General features: G+C 40.7%; 1 pseudogene; it reads right to left on the bottom strand.

Moving 5' to 3' along the window:
* Positions 1-941: 941 nt before the first annotated feature.
* LOC112058678 (dynein axonemal heavy chain 3-like) overlaps positions 942-18,616 on the bottom strand; it is a 112,038-nt pseudogene continuing 94,363 nt past the window's right edge.

The following is an 18,616-nucleotide window of genomic DNA, read 5'->3' as shown; positions in this document are numbered from 1 at the left end:
GTGTGGATAAGGGTCGGGGCAGTCAGGGGACAGGTAGGAGGTAGGGTCCTAGGGGGGCAGTTGGGACAAGGAGCAGGGAGGCTTAGATAGGGGGTGGGGTCCTGGGGGGCAGTTAGGGGCAGGGGTCCCAGGAGGGGGTAGTCAGGGGACAAGGAGCAGGGGGGGTTGGGAGTTCTGAGGGGGGCAGTCGGGGCGGGAAGTAGGAGGGAGTGGATGGGGCGGGGCTAGGGCGGGGCTCCCTGGGTGCACACCCTAATGAAATGGGCTGCGCACGCCTATGATGCTCAGTAACATCTGCTGAAGCCACTGCCTCACTCTGCCCCCCTCTATCTGCAGGCATGGGTCATCTCCACATAGCCGCCTGCTATGGGGTTCTTACATCTTCCTCTGAAGTACCTGGTACTAGCCACTGTCAGAGACAGGATACTGAACTAAATGGACTTTAAAAAAAACAGGAGTACTTGCGGCACCTTAGAGACTAACAAATTTATTAGAGCTTATGCTTAGTCTCTAAGGTGCCACAATTACCCCCGTTCTTTTTGTGGATACAGACTAACACGGCTGCTACTCTGAAACCTAAATGGACTTTGAGTCTGACCCAGTCTGGCAACTCCTGTATGTAAATACAGGAAATGACTGATGATTGGACTGATGACTTATATAGCTGAAAACCACAGAGCATTTAGTTTAATGTATAAATAGAAGTTTTTACTTTATTGATGAACATTACCGCCATGCACTGTTTTCTCCTCCCATAGGAAGAGGCACAACTGCCACTGACTTCAATGGGATACAAGTGCTAACTCGAGGGCATGGTGCACACCATTGAAAATATTGGAATAGAACACAACAGAAAAGTTGCCAGGTCTTACTCTTGAATATCAGTTCGGAGATGGGTCAAAGTCCTGGTTAAAATGCCAATCAACTTCTAGCTGTGAAGATCATATTCCAGCTTCACGAGTAAAGTTATCTATGGAGATTACAGTAGAAACCAGAGTCACTTCATGCGTTTCACCACCAGGGGGGGCCATAGCTACAACCATGAATGTGTCCTTGACTTGTATCACACCAGTATCTTTCCCGCATCTAAAACAAAAACAACTTAAAAGGGCTTTTTTTGTGTAATTACCCAAACTGAACAAATTCCTCCTCTTCCCCTCCATGTGTCCTGTTTAATAGCTAATATAAAACACACCATGCTATCCTGGTGGTACTAAATGCACCTCAGAAAGCATTATAAAGCCATATCCACAAAATAAGGACAGGCTATGCTGTTTACTGCAAATGAAGGGGGGGTAGTGGAGGGGAAGCTTTTCACTTTGTTATTAATAGGTAACTGTCTCCATCTGAAGCCTCTGATGCTGTCAGAAAGAGCTCTTTTCTAAGGCAAATAGATGCCTTATTGTCATTCTAAATGTTTAAGTTTAAAATCACTGTCCTTGGAATTTAGTTAAGCATTTAAGGAGTAGCAAATTAAAATTTACATTCTCAAATTACTGGAAGAAGGCAAATCCCTCAACTATCAGTCAGTGAAAAATGTTTAAAGAATAAATTGCTGCTTCCGTATGTCATCTCCTTCCAAACAAACAACCCCGCAACAGCAAGATGCAGTGATCTGCGCAAGAGCCATCCAAGAAAGCATTTATCCTCCAGAGGCCATCATGTTCAATTCGGCAGTGTGGGGAAAGAGCAAGTATGGATTGGGGAAGGGAGGAAACAGCCAATACATTCAATATATACTGCGTATTTACACACAAGTGATCAGGTCCCTTTTCCTTTGTTCACATGTTGCGGCCTGATTCTCCACTCTGTAACTTCACTTTTGTGCCCTCACAACTCTGATTTCAGCAGAGTTACCCAGGCAGAGCACAGTAGTGATTCAGTCCTACTTTATTTATCGAGGCTTTCTGTGACTCTCCTTTTGTCTGTGAAAAATGAATACTCTTCTGTCATTGGGGTTGTTTTGTTTTATTATATTTCAACAAGACACAAGAGCATTACCAACCAGGCTTGTTGTCTATTTCTTCTCCCTCTGTGCATGGATACATTCATCGTTAATTCCCACCATCCCTCGCAGCAGCAGTCTCTCAGATCTCAAAATTCATTTTACTCAAATCTGGTAAATTTCAACCTGAAATGTGCTGTGGACAAAGGTACAGAATGGATCACAATATGGGAAAGTTCTACTGCTCCTCAACGTTTCTTCTCTTCCTCTTGGGGATGGGGAGGAGGGGGACATGGAAACTGTCTGAGACCCCGAAAAGCAGCAGGTGTGAATGGACCAAATCAGTCTCTCTCTTGGTCCAGATTTTTTACTGCTTCCTGTTAGCACTAGAAAACTGCAGGGGTCCATTCAGACACAGAAAAAGCAGGGGAGAGATTGTGACCTGAAACAAAGCACTGGGTAATGGTGCCACCAGTGAGTTCCATTGCATAGCCCCTCTAAGCGGGTATGTAAGTCACTGCAACCAGATAGGGGCAGTGAAGCCTTTAGCTGCTTGGCCATAATGACAGCGCTCTACCATTTTCTTTAGTGACAGTCTAGGGGGTCCCTAATAGCTAGAGTTTGTCCAGACACCCAGTTTTTCCCATGAAACATTTTAATTTTTTTCATGGAAAAATTTCTGAATGAAATGAATAGACATTTTCATTTCAATTCAAACTGAAATTTTTGTTTTGTTCATTTTTTGAAAACAGAATTTTTTTTTTATTTTGGATTTTGGATTTCCTCCCTTTTTTTCCACCAGTGAGTGCAATAAAATGCATGATAGCTGATGGTTGGCTTTTTTTGGTCACTTTTTCCTCCTATACATTTTTGTTTTTTATTCCTTTTTCCATTCCAGAGTTTCAAAACTTTCTGTCCTTTTGAAATGTTACAGAGGGGCAAAGTTACAGTGTTTCACTTTTCCTTTTCCCATTCTGTAATTTTTACAGAGCTTAAGAAGTTCTGAAAAATTACAGAGTGGAAAAAGCGGGGGAGTAAGAGGGAGGAAACAAACTCTGGACATTCTTCATTTCATTATTTCACTCCCAAGGAAAACGACCAGGAAATGGACATTTGGAAGTTTGAATATTTGACATTTTTCCAGTTTTCAATTTGAAACAAAGCAAAATGAAATTTTGAAACAAAACAATCAAAAATTCAAAATAATTCATTAAAAAAAACATTTTCCCCTGAATACTTTTGGATGAAAGTCTATTTTTGGCCAGGAAGATTTTTCAAAAACATTTCAAGCAGCTCTAGTAAGGGCCTTATCACTGGTGCATGACTTAGCCAGTGGCAGAACAAAAATCATTGTGGGAAGGACAAGTCTATAGATCTGCTTGTGACTCACCGGTTGAAAAGGGAAACAGTGCATTAAATTGTGTTATTTTCCAGGAGTGCTGATGTAAATGTAAGAGTAGCAGTGCTCCTGAAATGTTAGGACGACTCTTCCTACCACACCATTTCAAAAATAATACTTCCCTGTTTCTCAGAGCATGTTTAATGCCATACCATCATTTGTAAACCGGAGGAAACTGTGTTTTAAAATGTTTCCAGTGACGGAGGGATGTTTAAAAGTGGTGAGAAGTAACTATATAACATTCCAGGAGTGCTGGCACACAGTGCTCTGGAAAACAGTAGGATCTGAAAGAGAAAGGGAGAGAAATAGGAGCGGGATCTCTGTTTGGTTTCCAAGCTCTATCCCTCATTCCCCTAGGGAGAAGGGGATATGGTCACCAAAGGATGCACTGCGGCTGGGAGCAAGCCGCTCAGTTTAGGAAGACAGACTCATGCTAGCCTAGTGCGCTAAAAATAGCAGTGTGGACTTTGCTGCACTGGCAGAGGCTCGGGCTAGCCACCCATGCTCAGACTCTGAGCCTCTGCCTATACAGCAATGTCCTTAGTGCTATTTCTAGCATGCTAGCTCGAGCCCCACTAGCATGACCCGGTCTAGCGGGGCTGGGAGTCTTGCTCCCAGCTGCAGTGTAGACATATCCCTAGAGGCAGCATCTGGGAGAGAGGAGCAACTCATGTAACAGTCGAATAATGTGCATTAGCCAACTGAAGACTCACCAGTGAGAGTGTCTGGAGGGAGTTTCAACCAGCCCCCTGGGGCTTGAGAAAGGCTATTATGTGGTGTAAGGCCTTTGAGCATGGATGCTGTGTAAGTAGAAGCAAGACTCTGGAAACCCAATGTTTTCCCCTTTTACATGGAAAAATACTGTATGTAGTGTCTACACAATGTAACAATAGACAGTGGAGTGATGGTGGCTTAGCCTTGAAGCATCTTACCTCTTGGAAGATATGTCATCCCTCTGATTTGTGAATCCAAGGAGAAAAGTATTAGTCCATTTCACAAGACATATATTGAATGTATTGTATATTTAATACACAGAGTTCACTAGTGCAATTGTGAGGTAGAAATCAATTCAGCCAAGTACATTCTGAATTATGGAATGGCCAGGGCAGGACCTTAATTTTCCCCTCCTCGTCCCTTGTGCAACTCAAACTGTCCTTTATAAGGAAGAATCCCACAGAGCTGGGGAATTATACAAACCTAACTTTTTCTTCCTCAATCTTCTAAAACAATATGTTAGACGATGGAGGATAAAATGAAAAATTAAACCTCTGAAAATTAAAGGAAACTGCTAAATACTTTCCCAAAAATCAGCATAAAGAAAGGCTTGCAACATATTCTTCTTTTTTGATTTTGTGCCTGCCAAGTGGGATCTTTCATTAATAGATCAAGTATAAACAGCCCACACAGCTGGCTCTGGTAGTTTTCAAAATATGATATACATAAATTTAACTTTATAATCTCATGATTAGTTCTACTGTGTGAAGAAATAATAAATGATGTAGTGTGTTATGCAGTCTTATGTGCTGCCAGAATATTTTAGTGCTTCACCAACTTTGATTTTCAGTGTGTGTGTGTGTATGTGTAAGGAGGATTTATTTGTCTCTCTTCAATCTGCCCCACCTCCCACTAACCCCACAAGGAAGCCACAAGCCCTGCAATGCTCCCAGAGCAAGTTATTCCTGCTCCAAGGCACTTGCTTTGCACTGGATGGAATTTTGACTCTTTGGGAGGGAAGTCTCCAGGTCAAATTCAGCAGTGATCTGTGTGATGCCCTGCCCCTTTAAATGGTTGGACACTCTGTACTCGGTGCAGAGCCTCACTTCCATTTGCTCCTGTTTGTTGCCAGAACAATAAAGTCACCACAGCAGACAGCTGTGTTTAAATCAGCTCCCCCTGCATTTATCTCCTTTGCTGCTGAGTCAAGATATAACAGTCTCTGACTTTTTTGGTCATACAGTGCTGATGACATGTAGATATATATATAGCTGTAGAATTTTACACAATTTTATGCATAAAACTGACAAAATACAACAAGAAGTTTTTCATCCTTCAAAAAAGAAATTATAATGGTAACATACTATTTAAATATGTAGGGAAGGAAAAGAAAGAGAGAGAAATGACAAAGACATGAATAGGTAAGTAGAGGAGTGAAAATTCATCAATTTTCCCCTAGGTTTTCCCATTTACATAATGTTTTTTGTTTATTTAAATAATTAGCAAAATAACACCAGGTGTGTGCAAACATATATGTCTTCTCACAATACAGCTGTGCAGAGTGGCAAAGTTCCATGCCTGTTGCACTGATTCCCACATGTGGAGGGAAAGTCAGGACTTTTCAGTCTCTTACAAGTAATTGAGCAGCCAGCAGCAAAAGTTGGGTTAGCATCTCTGTCAGATTCCTCAAAGTTCAATGACCCCTGGATACACGATTCTGGAGAGGAGGGCACTGAAGCCCGTCGTTTTTTAAAATGTGATATAGAACAAGTGACCAACAAGATGCTAATTTTGGACATGATCCAAGTGAATAAGAGTCAATATGGTAGCACTCAGCTATATCTTCTCGTTCCTATGATACAGATCCCAGAAAGCTGTGATCAGCTTATATCAGAGGAGTAGCCGTCTGTATCCACAAAAACAACGATGAGTCCGGTGGTACCTTAAAGACTAACAGATTTATTTGGGCATAAGCTTTCCTGGGTAAACCCCCCCACTTCTTCTGGGGTTTTTTACCCAGGAAAACTTATGCCCAGAAATCTGTTAGTCTTTAAGGTGCCATCAGACTACCCGCTCCTTGACACTATGGCCACTATGATGTGGATTTCCTTCCACGTAGCTCAATTCTCTCTCCCCTCCTTTTTAATATCTACATGAATAATCATAAGAAACCACAGATTCATCATTTGCCACCTACATGCAGAGTACTCTTTACTGTAGATCTCCTTTTTCTCTGATAGAGCCATCATGAAAGTGTTCTATGCCTGGAAGAAGGAAGCTGATGGATGAAGAACAGTTGGCTCAAGCTAAACCCAGGAAAGACGCAAGTAATGTTTGTAGGAAGGAGAAAATACTCTGAAGAACTTGCAAAAATCCAGTCCTTTGTCTATGATGAGGTTGTCAGTGTTGTGTGATCATGCTGGATTCCTGGATGCAGATTGCCAGAATGGTGAGGAAGGAAACTTCTCCTCTCAGATGAGGACTGTGACCCATCTTTGTGTCTTCTCCAGGTCAGAGCCACCACAACACACTCTACCTAGAGTTGAATATGACCATTTCAAAAAGGGCTGCAATTGGTGTGGCATCCAGCACCAACCAGCCTCATAAGCAGCAAAGGCCAAGGTGAACACATCTTTACCTTTGTTTTGCAAACTTCACTGCTTTCGGATCAGAAATCAAAATCTAGGTCATATTCAATAAAAGCCCTTTAGAGATTGGGGTTGGACTATATCAGGGACCGCCACCTCCTTCCAAGATTATAATGTTTCACTGGGACCATGGAAATGAAGAGACCCAGGTTTAAAGAGTTGAGGACAGTCTGCTCTCAGTGACCTGGACCCTGGGAGACTGGTTACTTGAAGAAATCAAACTGAAGACAAGCTTGATTGTGTTCAGGAGGGCATTTAACATGCAGCTTTTTGATAGATCCTTTCCTCAGGAATGACGCCTGTAAATAAATCTTTGAACATACAAGTGCATATGCTCCTGTAGAGATGTTTGTTAAAAGAAATTAATTTCTAGTGTTAAAAAAACAGAGATGTTTTGGGAGTTCCTCATTTCTCATGGATATTGAAAAATTACTCACCTCATTCTGCCTGCATCTAGGCAGTATTTTTTCTTTATCATCGACACAACTCAAGTCTATTTCTGTGCTTCCCAGAACATTTAGCTCTTTACCTCCGTTGAGCACATCTTGACATCTTTCTCTTCCCATCTCATAGCCTCGCTGTAACATATGGTCTACTAGATGTAGATGCTCAACTGCTTAAATATCTTTAAACTTGCTAGAATACAGAGACCCAAGTATATAACAGGTGCACAAATGAACTTCAGGATGAATGCACTGCTAACACAGAAGCATGATGATACCTCTCATAATCAGATTTATTCAACTATTCGTGTGGCGTACACCTGTGTTATGTTGGCAGTGCATTTAATTATAGCACGTGAGACTTCCTGGTTCCAAATGAAGATCTCTGTTCCCTCATAAGAGTACTTTTAGTTCCCCCTCCCACTCCCAGCTTTTGCATGGCTTTTGTGTGCTCTTCAAAGCGTTCATTAGCATATTTAGGAGACCTACCCACAATAGACATTGTAAATGTGTTAAATACAGACACAAACAAATAAACCTAGAGAAACAAATAGAAGTGCACCTTGTGGATTCTCAATGGATTTTAAACAGATGACAAAAAGGGAATTAAAAGTCATAGCAGCTTGATCTCTAGAAAAGTTAGCTGTGATTGTTAATTTCTCTCATACAGAGATCATTCACAATCCTCTCTAGAGGGTGCAGCCTTCCTCATGCTGTGGAGGCAGATGGATCAGAGCACTCCGTCAGGGGAGCACGACCAAACGACCCTCTCCTTCAGCTTCCTGCTAGATGGATATATTCCAAGGGCCAGATACTGGCTGTCGCCCCTTTGCACTGCTCTGGCAGCACAGGGGATAGAGCCATTCTAACATGGCAGTTAGGTATTTCCTTGAGGAATCTTTAGGTGGAATAAGGCTGGCATAGATGGAAATACACCATCTGCTTCTCCTCTTGCCCCTGGTATTGGGGGTGTTCCCTGGCCAGGCTGGGAGCAGGAAGAAGTCGAGCAAAAGCACTATGCACTCCAGCAGTCGTAGACCGGCACAAGAATCCTTAAGGGACTATTGTAGCTGCTGAAATTGGGAGCAGCCCTTAGGCCTGAGGACCAGGGAAATGGAAAAGCAACTTAGAGAAGCATGTGCAGACTGGGGTCCTGGCTCTAAAGTTCTCATGATTACTTAAATAAAAACAAAAGGGGTGAAATTCCAAATGATAATACAAACAATATGAACATTTTGTTTCTAAGAGTTTATGATTCTTAGGGAGATTCATGCACAAAAATCAAGAGGGTGGGTTGGATTGTAGAACACTTTTGTGGCAGGGTGTATAAATCCTGCACCAGTGGCAAAGAGGTTAAAGAGCTGCTGTGGGCATGGCTGGATCTGCCTTCTGGGCCTGTCAATTATGTCAAGGGTGGAATAAGGGTTTAAAGGCAGGAAGTTCCAGTGGCTGGGCAGTTCTGGGAGACAGCACAGTAGTTCTACAGATCCCAAGAGAAACTCATGGAAAGCTTCAGGGAAACTGCTCTCAAGAAGATCAGTCACTGATTCCCCATGCCTATGAGGAGGCAGTACACCTCTGGTACACTGGCCAGACAGAATAGGTTCGGCAAGCCCCAAAGTGAACTGGTAAGCATTTGGCATCATTACTGTCCATCTCGTCTGAGGTTATTAAATCTGGGACTACACAGAAAGGATTTGAGGGAGTAGAAGCCCAGAGGCCCCACCCTCTTCAAATACAGACAGACAATTTGGCTCAAGTTAGTATCATGGAGACCCCTATTTATGCAGACCAGGCTACACTGTGGAATTTGCAGTACCTAACCAGCAGGAGGTGCCCATCAGTAACCCGAGATTTGTGATAAGTCTTTGCAGAACAATAGAAACTAACAAGTAGGACATTTTTTTCTGTCTCCAGGTTTCACTACAGGGAACAATGAGGTCAATATGCAGTTTAGGGAGGGGGGGAAAACACTATAAAAAATAAAGGACTGACAAGATAAACATGCTTACAAGTTACCAATCAATGACGAATATATTTTAAATATACTTTCTAAAGTCAGGCCTTTACTAGATATGGATGATTCTCCTTCCAAATCAGAGGAAATTGACATATCCAGCTTATAATGTAACATAAAGGGTGACTGAATGATCATGTTACTGCTTTACATATTTCATCCACAGGTGAGGAGGCCTTTTCAGCACACAAGATGCCCATTGATCTTGTGGAGTATGCCTTGATTCTGGGGTGGGCAGTAGGGCAGTGCTACTCGTGGTAAACCTTTCACTTAGTTGGAGTTCTCCATTGCAATGACAGAGCTATTTAGCAATAGTAGACTTGGCATCTTTTGTCTGCTGCATCGAAGAAGAAGAAAAAGAAAAAAGAAGGCTGAAGGACCTTCTGAGACAGCTTAGTCCTCTCCAGGTAGACTCAGGCTGCCTTCCTGGTGTCAGTTCATGGTAGAACCTTTCCTTCTCAGTACAGGATTTAGGCAAGCAGAAGGAAATAACAGTCCCTGGGAGTTATGGAATTCTGTATTCACCTTTGAGATAAACTCTGAAGATTGAATACCAGCTTGTCTTTGTGTATTGTGCATGATGTTCAAGTGACAGAGTTCCTAGTGCAGACATTCTTTGTTCTGAAGTCAGGAAGTTGACATTAGGAGACAGAAAAGCTACTGAAACTAGGCTGATAGAAGAGGTTGGGCTCTGATGAAGTACAGGGCCTTGTGCCAGCAGATCTCTCCCATCGGGCATTCTTAATGGCTTTGCCAACAATATTTTGACCACCTTAGAAAACCATGGCCTTCTTGGGCAGTGAGAAGATACTAGCAATACCACAGCTGCTTACTCCTGTGGCTATGTTGTCAGACAGTATCAGCAAATATTTGCTTGTTATGGACTGTCATAAGGAAGAAGAAGAAGAAGAAAAAGGAAAAAAAAAAAACAGCCTTCTTACTGCATGCCAGGTGCCTAATGCCTCATATCTGCCTCTCCCAAAATTCCTGCTTATGGCTTATACAGCAGGTAACAAGAATGTTGCTCACAGCTAAAGTGTCATTTTCTGACTGAAGTAAATGGGACTTCTGCCGTATTCATTAGAAACAGTGGAGGGGAGGGGGAGAGAAGAGATTTTTCTAAGTCTTTAACGTATATGCTCAGTCACTATTTTCAAAGTTCATTACCTCATCTTTATCGAATACTGCACCACTTCTACTGATGTGGCAAACGGCAGTTCAATTTCAATTTGGGCATGTATTCTATAGCTTGGAGAAAACAGCACATTTGAAATCACCTGAATTACTATCATGTTGCTTCTTTATTTTTTGCAGTTGTATCACAGAAAAGCAGATGAGAAGATTTAAACCATTTGTGTGCCTGCATTGAGGAGAGGAGGAAGGGCAGAAGTTCCCTGCCAGGCTCAGATACCACACCAAGTTTCAGGCCTTTCTATTTTAGGGTGTGCAAAGAGCACACAGGCAAAGACTGCCAAATAAAGTTGCAATAAAACTTCAAACATTTCATTAGAAAACAAGATCTTCAATAAGTGAAAACGTGTAATGATATTCTGACAAATTAGTTCCTAGAGAAGCTTTAAATATGTGTTATCTATGATAAAGAATGATTCAGAAAATACCAATTTTTAATTAATGCGCCTTTGTCCTAGTAAATAGTAGTCGTTTTGTTCAACTTCAGATGTATATATTTAAACCGTTAAAAAAAGCTATTAAAAATCTCTCTGTATAAAGCATTGCTCCTTTCGACTAACATTAGAGCACTTAATAGAGTCTCCATGGCTGTTTTGTGTTCTTCCATTACTAGATTTTAAAAAATATTAATACATTTGCTAGGCTTGCGCTTAAACTACATAACTTTTCCTCACTAAAATGTAATAGACATAAACCAGTAAGATGCTGAAGTCTTTCCTATAACAATATTCAACCAAATCATGTAAAAAAAATGCATAGCTCTATTTTACACTGCTCCTCTAAACACTGGGTACAAAATAGAAGTGTTTTCAACTACATTTTAACCTTAAATAAAATCATTCATTGAAAGACAAGTGTTTTAGTTTCAGTCCTTAACCACCGAGAAATAAAAATTTATTTGAAACAGTTTTGTACCAGCTTAAGTACTAATGGTGTTTTCTTAAAAACATGAAAATGCTTGTTGTGGCACTCTCAGCTAAGGCTTGCATTTTGTTTGCTGTTATTCACTGCAACATATAAACCTTTATTCCTTTTCCTATACAGGGAATCGTGTAACTCAAAATGTTTTCCTGTTGTGACTGAGAAGATGAGGAATTATAAAAGACTAACACCACAATTTAACGCTTCAGAGAAACAGTGTATATCATTACTCCTCTGTAGCCAAGCACACTAATTAATATTTATTGCACCTGTCAGACCAGTAGCCATGGTCAATCCATTGCTGCAGCAGTTCAATGGGAGGCTGGGCACCATATTTCTCCTTGGCAGGCATGTTTAGGTCATCAACAAAGACAAAAGCCCTTTTCCCTAGTGGAGCACTGTAAACCCTCTTCTTTCTTCTGCAAAATTAAACCATTAATTTTATTCATGTTAATTTTCATCCTCATTTGAAACCGCAGGGAAAAAAAATAAAAAGGAAAAAATACACTTTAAGGGGAACCTGCCTAACATTATTATTAGAACCGATCCTTTTGGAATCCATGACCTTTTATTTTTTATCAGATGTGCCTTAAAGGTCACAGAAACATGGGGAGGACATAGTTATAAATCCACATGGAGTTTAATCAAAGATGGCAAGCCATTCTGAAGTAAACAAGCTAATAAAACTATTCCAGTTAAAACCTTTGTTAAAGAGTGTCAACAAAATTCTGCTGCCATTAAATGGAATTAATTAAGCAAGAGGGATAATAATAAATGAACTGCAGTATTGCACCGACAGTAAGCACTTTGGCACCCTGAGCTAAGACCTTTGTTCCAGTGCTATGACTCACTCCAAAGTGTATCACAGTGTGCCGAGTTACTGCTGAGGAGCTGCATTCACTCGATCTAATTACAAGACTATGAGAACTTGAAACAGAGGAAACTACAGAGCAGATTGCTTCTGTTCTGCCAGTTTGTGTCCTGATTACAACAAGAACACCTGTGACACTGTGAAACAACAGCATAAATGGAAAAAGTTGGGATATTACACCTTCCATTTCAGTACACAGTATAAGGACTAATTTTAATTAAATGCTCTGTAGGAACTTGTATTATTTCTAGAAAACCTATTATGGTCATCAGCAAAACGATACTCTGCTCACATTTGGGGGCCACTGGGTGTTGAGAAAGCTGGGCAAGGGAGTGCCTCTCATCACACTCAAACAACCCCCTCTGGCTAGTACTTGGAGAAGTGATTTGGAGCTCTAAAGAAAGCCATGTCCATACTGCTCATACTGGAAGGAGGGTCATTATAATTCAAGGATAGAAGTCAGTGTTGGGGAAATAAACAGGAGAAGAAATGGAGCGTGCCCAGAATTGCGAAGGAGTCTGGTCAATCTCAGTCTCTCTGAATCACTTGCAAAAGGGTTGTCTTTTTTCTTCTCAGGTTTGAAGATGAGATTTTCTTCAAATGTAAAACAGGCTTTAATGACTTCTAGTCACCACAGTTTCACAACAAACTGAGTTCAGTGCTTCTGGAATACAGCCCTCATTTTTACCTATCAACTGGAAGTGTTCTCCACTGTATGAAAACCACAGAATTATCATACGGTGCCTGATACAACATTACTCAAATCCTGTAATGTTTTCAAATCATGGGCTATTAATAATTTAACATAATTAATTCAAAACACTTCACTTGATGTGAACCAGAGAGAGATGAGGGGGAAATGATGCATATTCCACACTTCAAGGGTGGAATTAAATATGGAAAACAAGGAAAAGATAAAGAGCTGCCAACACTTACTTGGAGTGTAATTCACCTATTTTGAACTTGTTATAAATTTCATGTTTCGAAGACTTTCAACTAACTTCAGAGGCATAAATAAAACCCTTTCCTTTATCACAAATAAATGATTTAACGTGGTTATAGCTGTTTGTCAGGCATAAGAAGAAATGGAGGGATTTTTCAACAAAGAGAAAGAAAAGAAAAGCCCTGTACAAAACCTGTAAAATGCAATACACAGAGATTACTGCTGTCTCTTCCTCGGTCTCTAATGCTTACCAGTTAACAGTATTGCACTAGTATGGCTTTTGTTTTTACTAAACTTCTTCTAAAATAGTTTATTATTGCTCTGCTCAAAAAGGGCCTGATTTTCATTAAGGCCTGACCCAGTCTCCATTTTTCGGGGTGAAATTTTGAAGCCAGAGATGATTGCAGGTGCTCAGATGTGACACAATGAATTGCAGCTGCAAAAGTGTGTCTGCAAAAATGAGGCTAGAAATGAAAATCTCCCCTGAGATGTGCCAAATTGAAAGCCCTAGAAACTGAGAGCTTTACTCACCAGACAGGAACAGCATAGGCAGAAAATATTGACGCTTCCACATTTGCCCTTTTCCACAAGGAGTTACCTTAGCTGGTGAGAGAGTAGTGGACATTCCTCACATCCATTAAATCTTTGGCCAATTTCTTCTGCCAATAAGGGTGCCAATCAGTGCTAACTGTACTAGTATTTTTCAGAATGTGGACACCTGTCACTACATATTGAACCGAGACCAACTATATTCACATTGGCCATCAAAAAGGCATCAAGACAGCAATAATTTTGGTCTCTACCAACCTGGGCTGGGTGTGAACTGGTGATCCTGAGGTGAGAGGCTCAAAAGTGATTTTCAAAGATACAGTAATGAAATAAAAATAATACTTTTTACAGACAGACAAATTGAAAAAAAGAATGGTTACCATAGTAACTTTGATTCTTTGAGATGACTGGTTGAATGGACCCACTATTTCAGAGCCTTACACCACATCTTTGATTTATTGGGAGGAACTAAGGGGTATCCCCTCATCTACCTGGTAGACAGTAGTAGGACACAGGCAGGGTGAGTATTCAGCCCCAGCCTGTTCGGAGCTTGGCTGCAGATGGCACATGCATCATCAGGAATGGGGGGAATCCCTAAAGGCAATGCTCAAGTGCTAATGGGCTGATATATACAGGGTTTTTCTTTTGTTCGTTTAAGCAAAAACTGGCAGAATCTGTCAACCGAGTCATAACAATAGCAGTTCAAGGGCAACACTCGAATACATTTCTAGGCAAACATCTCCCTCTTTATTACATGATGAAATTTCTACTTGGCAATTAAAAGCTCAGTCTTTCTCCCTAAAAGTGTGTCTGTGTGTGGAGGAGTGGCGGGTGGGGAGATCATACTCTGAGTCATCCTACACTCCGCCAGTCATCTAGACACAGGACATGTGCTGCTTGATGTGGCAACAGTAACTGACACACATTGGTCTTAAGGGAGCATGTAGCTACTGCAGTTCCGCCTGCCATATTCTGCAAGCCCTGCTAGAGTGCTAACAAGCTCATAAAACACTGTGTGGTAGAAATTACATGTAAGCATGATAGATTAAAAAGTAGCTCTATTACAAATCCCTGTCTGGCTATCATTTCCTGTTATTATTTTTCAATTCATCATCATCATATATACGGTCATATAATTATCAAAATGAAAGAATCTAGTAAACAGATTAATTTAAATTCTATCCTAGGCTGTTGTTTCCCATTTTGGGGAACTGTTAGCTCAACTGGGTGATCAGGATCTGATCTGAAAGAGGTTGGATGATGTAGCACTGCAGAAATATCAAGAGGGTATTTCTGATGATGGCTTTCTCTCTTTCTCTGTGTAATATGTCTCCCATTGCAAACAGGTCAAGGCATTAATCCTCTGTGACGACTAATGGCAAGCCCACTAGTCACCTGGATTATTTCATCGTTACTCTAGAAGAATATGGCTAATGCCTGGAACTGAGAGTCTGGAGAGGGAGGCTATGCCTACTTTGTCTTGGATTTCCAGCATGACAATAGCCAATTCACCTTCTCTCTCTCCTCTTCAAATTCCCTCTCTCTGTAAAATGAGGGTAATAAATTTCCCTATCTCACAAGAGTATTATGAGTATTAATTTTTTGGTGCTCAGACCCTTATAGGGATCCTCACATAGGAGGCATTATATAATGGCAAAGTATTATTTTTATTTTATCACTTTATATTAAGGTTCCATTCATAAATGGTATGTAAAGGATTAATAGATCTTTTAATAAATGGTTAATCAATTGTTATCGATTGTTATACTATTCAACTGGTCAAAAGATTTCTTATAATTTTGTCTTATAATCAGCAGTAATGCCTTCTGCAGATGTGTTTATAACCATCTCTAATACATTACTCAGCTCTGTAACACATTTATATCATGTACTAATAATTTATTAACACTTTATAAACCATTTATAAATCAGAACCTTAATATAAAGTGTGACCTTAATATAATTATTAGCTGCCTTTTCCCTTATAAATTAAAAAAGTCTCTGCATATTGTTGTTTGGTTGCCTCCTTACTTTCCTTTTCCTATCTAAAACTTCCCATGTTTGAGACATCTCTCTGTGAAACCATATTGGCCACTTCTTGCTCCTTGCATTTTTCTTTTTCAGTCTGTTGCACCTTATCGACGGTGTCCTTTAAAGACTCCCCAGATTCCTTCCACACTGATGGGTTTTATTAACTCCTCACTTTGACTCTCACATGATAAGATTTTTTAAATTTCCCCAAATTAGTTTTCCTGAAATCTAATACTAATGGTATTCTGTGAACTAGCTCCTTCCTACAATAAATTAAAGGTGCTCATGGAGAATGGTGCCAATATTCCCTATTATTCCTCATCAGCCACTCCCCAATTTTTTTTAAAAGATTGTTTTACAGTTATTCCATCAAACTACTTAGTCATATGATCAAATATCCCCTTCACTTGGGTATTTGACTAAATGTCTAAAGCTTTTAAGTATTTGGTGGAATAACTGAAAATGGTTATAGACAGATTGTTTGAACAGATTTTTATATAAATAGGCAATCAGGTTGATTTCTTATTTGATGGTTCTGGTCTTCAGTTCTGCTAGGGGGATGCATCAGATGTCTTCTTCTTTACACTTCCACCCCGTAATGGGTAGCTCCTGTGAGGTTTCATTGTCACTGGAGGTGGGCTGAGGAGGCAGTATTTAGATCTGCATTTGGATTGTGTTCAGGCTTTGATGTGAGCATCTCAAGGATGTGATTGTACCTTCTTTTCTGTCTGGAATGGGACTAGATTCTAGAATGTTGTGGACAGTACTGGAAATTAATAATAAGGGTGACAGGCTGGATCAGGACAAGGGTTTGGGATAGTTTACATAGAAAGCTTGAAAGATGTCCTCACCAGATTTCAGTCAAAAATGGTGGAAATGACATCACAGAAATGTAGGGCTGGAAGGGACCTCAAGAGGTCATCTCATCCATCTCCCAGTGCTAAGGCAGGACCACGTATATCCACCCCTGAAAGACGTTTGTCTACTCTGTTCTTAAAAACCTGCAGTGATGGGGTTTGCAACCTCTCTTGGAAGTCTATTTCAGAGCTTGACTACCCTGGTTGTTAGAAAGATTTTCCTAATCTCATACTTAATTTTCCTTTGCTGCAGATTTAAACTGATTACATCTTGTCCTGTCTTCAGTGGACATGGGCCTGGAGATCACTGTGCTCTTTACAACAGCCCTTAAGATATTTTAAGAATGTTATCAAGTTCCCCCTCAGTCTTCTTTTCTCAAGACTAAACATACCCATTTTTTTAACCCTTTAGCCATAGGTCAGGTTTTCTAAGCCTTTTACCATTTTTGTTGCTCTTCTCTGGACTCTCTTCAGTTTGTCCACGTCTTTCTTGAAGTGTGGTGCCCAGAATGGGACACACTACTCCAGCTGAGGTCTCACCAGTGCCAAGTAAAGCCAGACAATTACCACCTTTGTCTTACATGCAACACTCCTGCTAATACACCCCAGAATGACATTAGTGTTTTTTACAACTGCCTCACATTGTTGGTTCATATTTAATTTGTGAGCTACTCTAACCCACAGATCCTTTTCAGCACTACTGCTGCTTAGCCAGATATTCCTTATTTTGTAGTTGTGCATTTGATTTTTCCTTCCTAAGTGAAGTACTTTGCACTTGTCTTTATTGAATTTCATCTTGATTTCAGACAATTCACCTATTTATCAAGGCCATTTTGAATTCTAATCCTGTCCTCCAAAGTGCTGGCAACTCCTCCTAGTATGACAGTGAGCAATGGATAATTACTCTTTGAGTAGAGTTTTTCAACCATTTATGCCCCCATCTTATAGTAATTTCATCTAGACCACATCTCAGTACATGGGTGGAAATAAGATTAGCTATCCTTACATGATTTCCACCATCTTGGGCTAAAATGTCATGATATTTTAGTCACATCCAAACCAGAAATTGAAAATAGTTCATTCCAGTTTAGAAGGATCCAAAATCAGATATGATCCCAAATCAAAACCACAGGCGTCAGCTCAGATCAAACTGACCCCACCCAAAGCTTGAATTGGTTGGATTTAAGATGGTATTTTTGGCCTCTCTCAGATGTTCAGCAATTGACGGTTGTGGTGGTGGAGCTGTTGCCCACTGACACCTCTTCTTCACTCTGTGCTTGCTGGAATATCAGCTTCCAGTTTCATGCCTCAGTTCAACGGGAACCTCTTGTCAGGCTGCATCTTTGCTCTCTGTGACTGTGGAGGCTGAGTAAGATTTGGAGATGTCTCTGGTGGAAACAGGGATTCTGGGAAGGATAAATGCGTCTCTTCATAGTCCTCCAGGTGAGAGGAGCATAGGGAAATGTATGCGTTTTTTATACTGTAAATCTGTAGGAAGAACTTTGATCAGGACTCCTGTTCACTCATCACAGGACTGTGCAGACAAGTAAGGGAATGTGCTAGCACACTCTTTCCCTTTCAACATAGCATTTCCCATTCAACAAGAAGATGTTAAGTGATTTGCTTAACCATGGAACCGAGCTAATGGAAAACACTGTTACAAAGATAAGATTTCACTCACCATGAACTGAATGTAAATCCTGAGAACACTGCATCTCTGAGCGAAGTTTTTCAGCAGAAATCTCTCTTTTCATTCAAGATTTCATTAATTTAATCACCCAAGAATTAAGAAACAAACAAGAAGCCTGAATCTAACAGTTTATGTCTCTCAAACATCATTTGCTCCAATAAGTAGGAGCTTAGGGCTATATTGTAACTTTACAATGTGCCCCCTGTAAGAAGCAGAGCACAACTGCTCTGGAGAGGGGGGAATAAGTTACTTCAGCACTGTCTGAAGAGCAACTCACTGTGTCCTGGGTACTCAGCCAGCCACTTTGACTAGCAAGAGGAGAAGGAGGTGGAGCCAGGCCAGATTAAACAACATTCACAGTGCCCCTATCTCAGGAGGCCCCTCTGACCACCACCCA

The sequence above is a fragment of the Chrysemys picta genome, chromosome 1, assembly GCF_011386835.1.
Source record: "Chrysemys picta bellii isolate R12L10 chromosome 1, ASM1138683v2, whole genome shotgun sequence".
Lineage (NCBI taxonomy): Eukaryota > Metazoa > Chordata > Testudines > Emydidae > Chrysemys > Chrysemys picta.
Note: the sequence above shows the minus strand (reverse complement) of the source record. Positions and strands in the feature narration are given on the sequence as shown.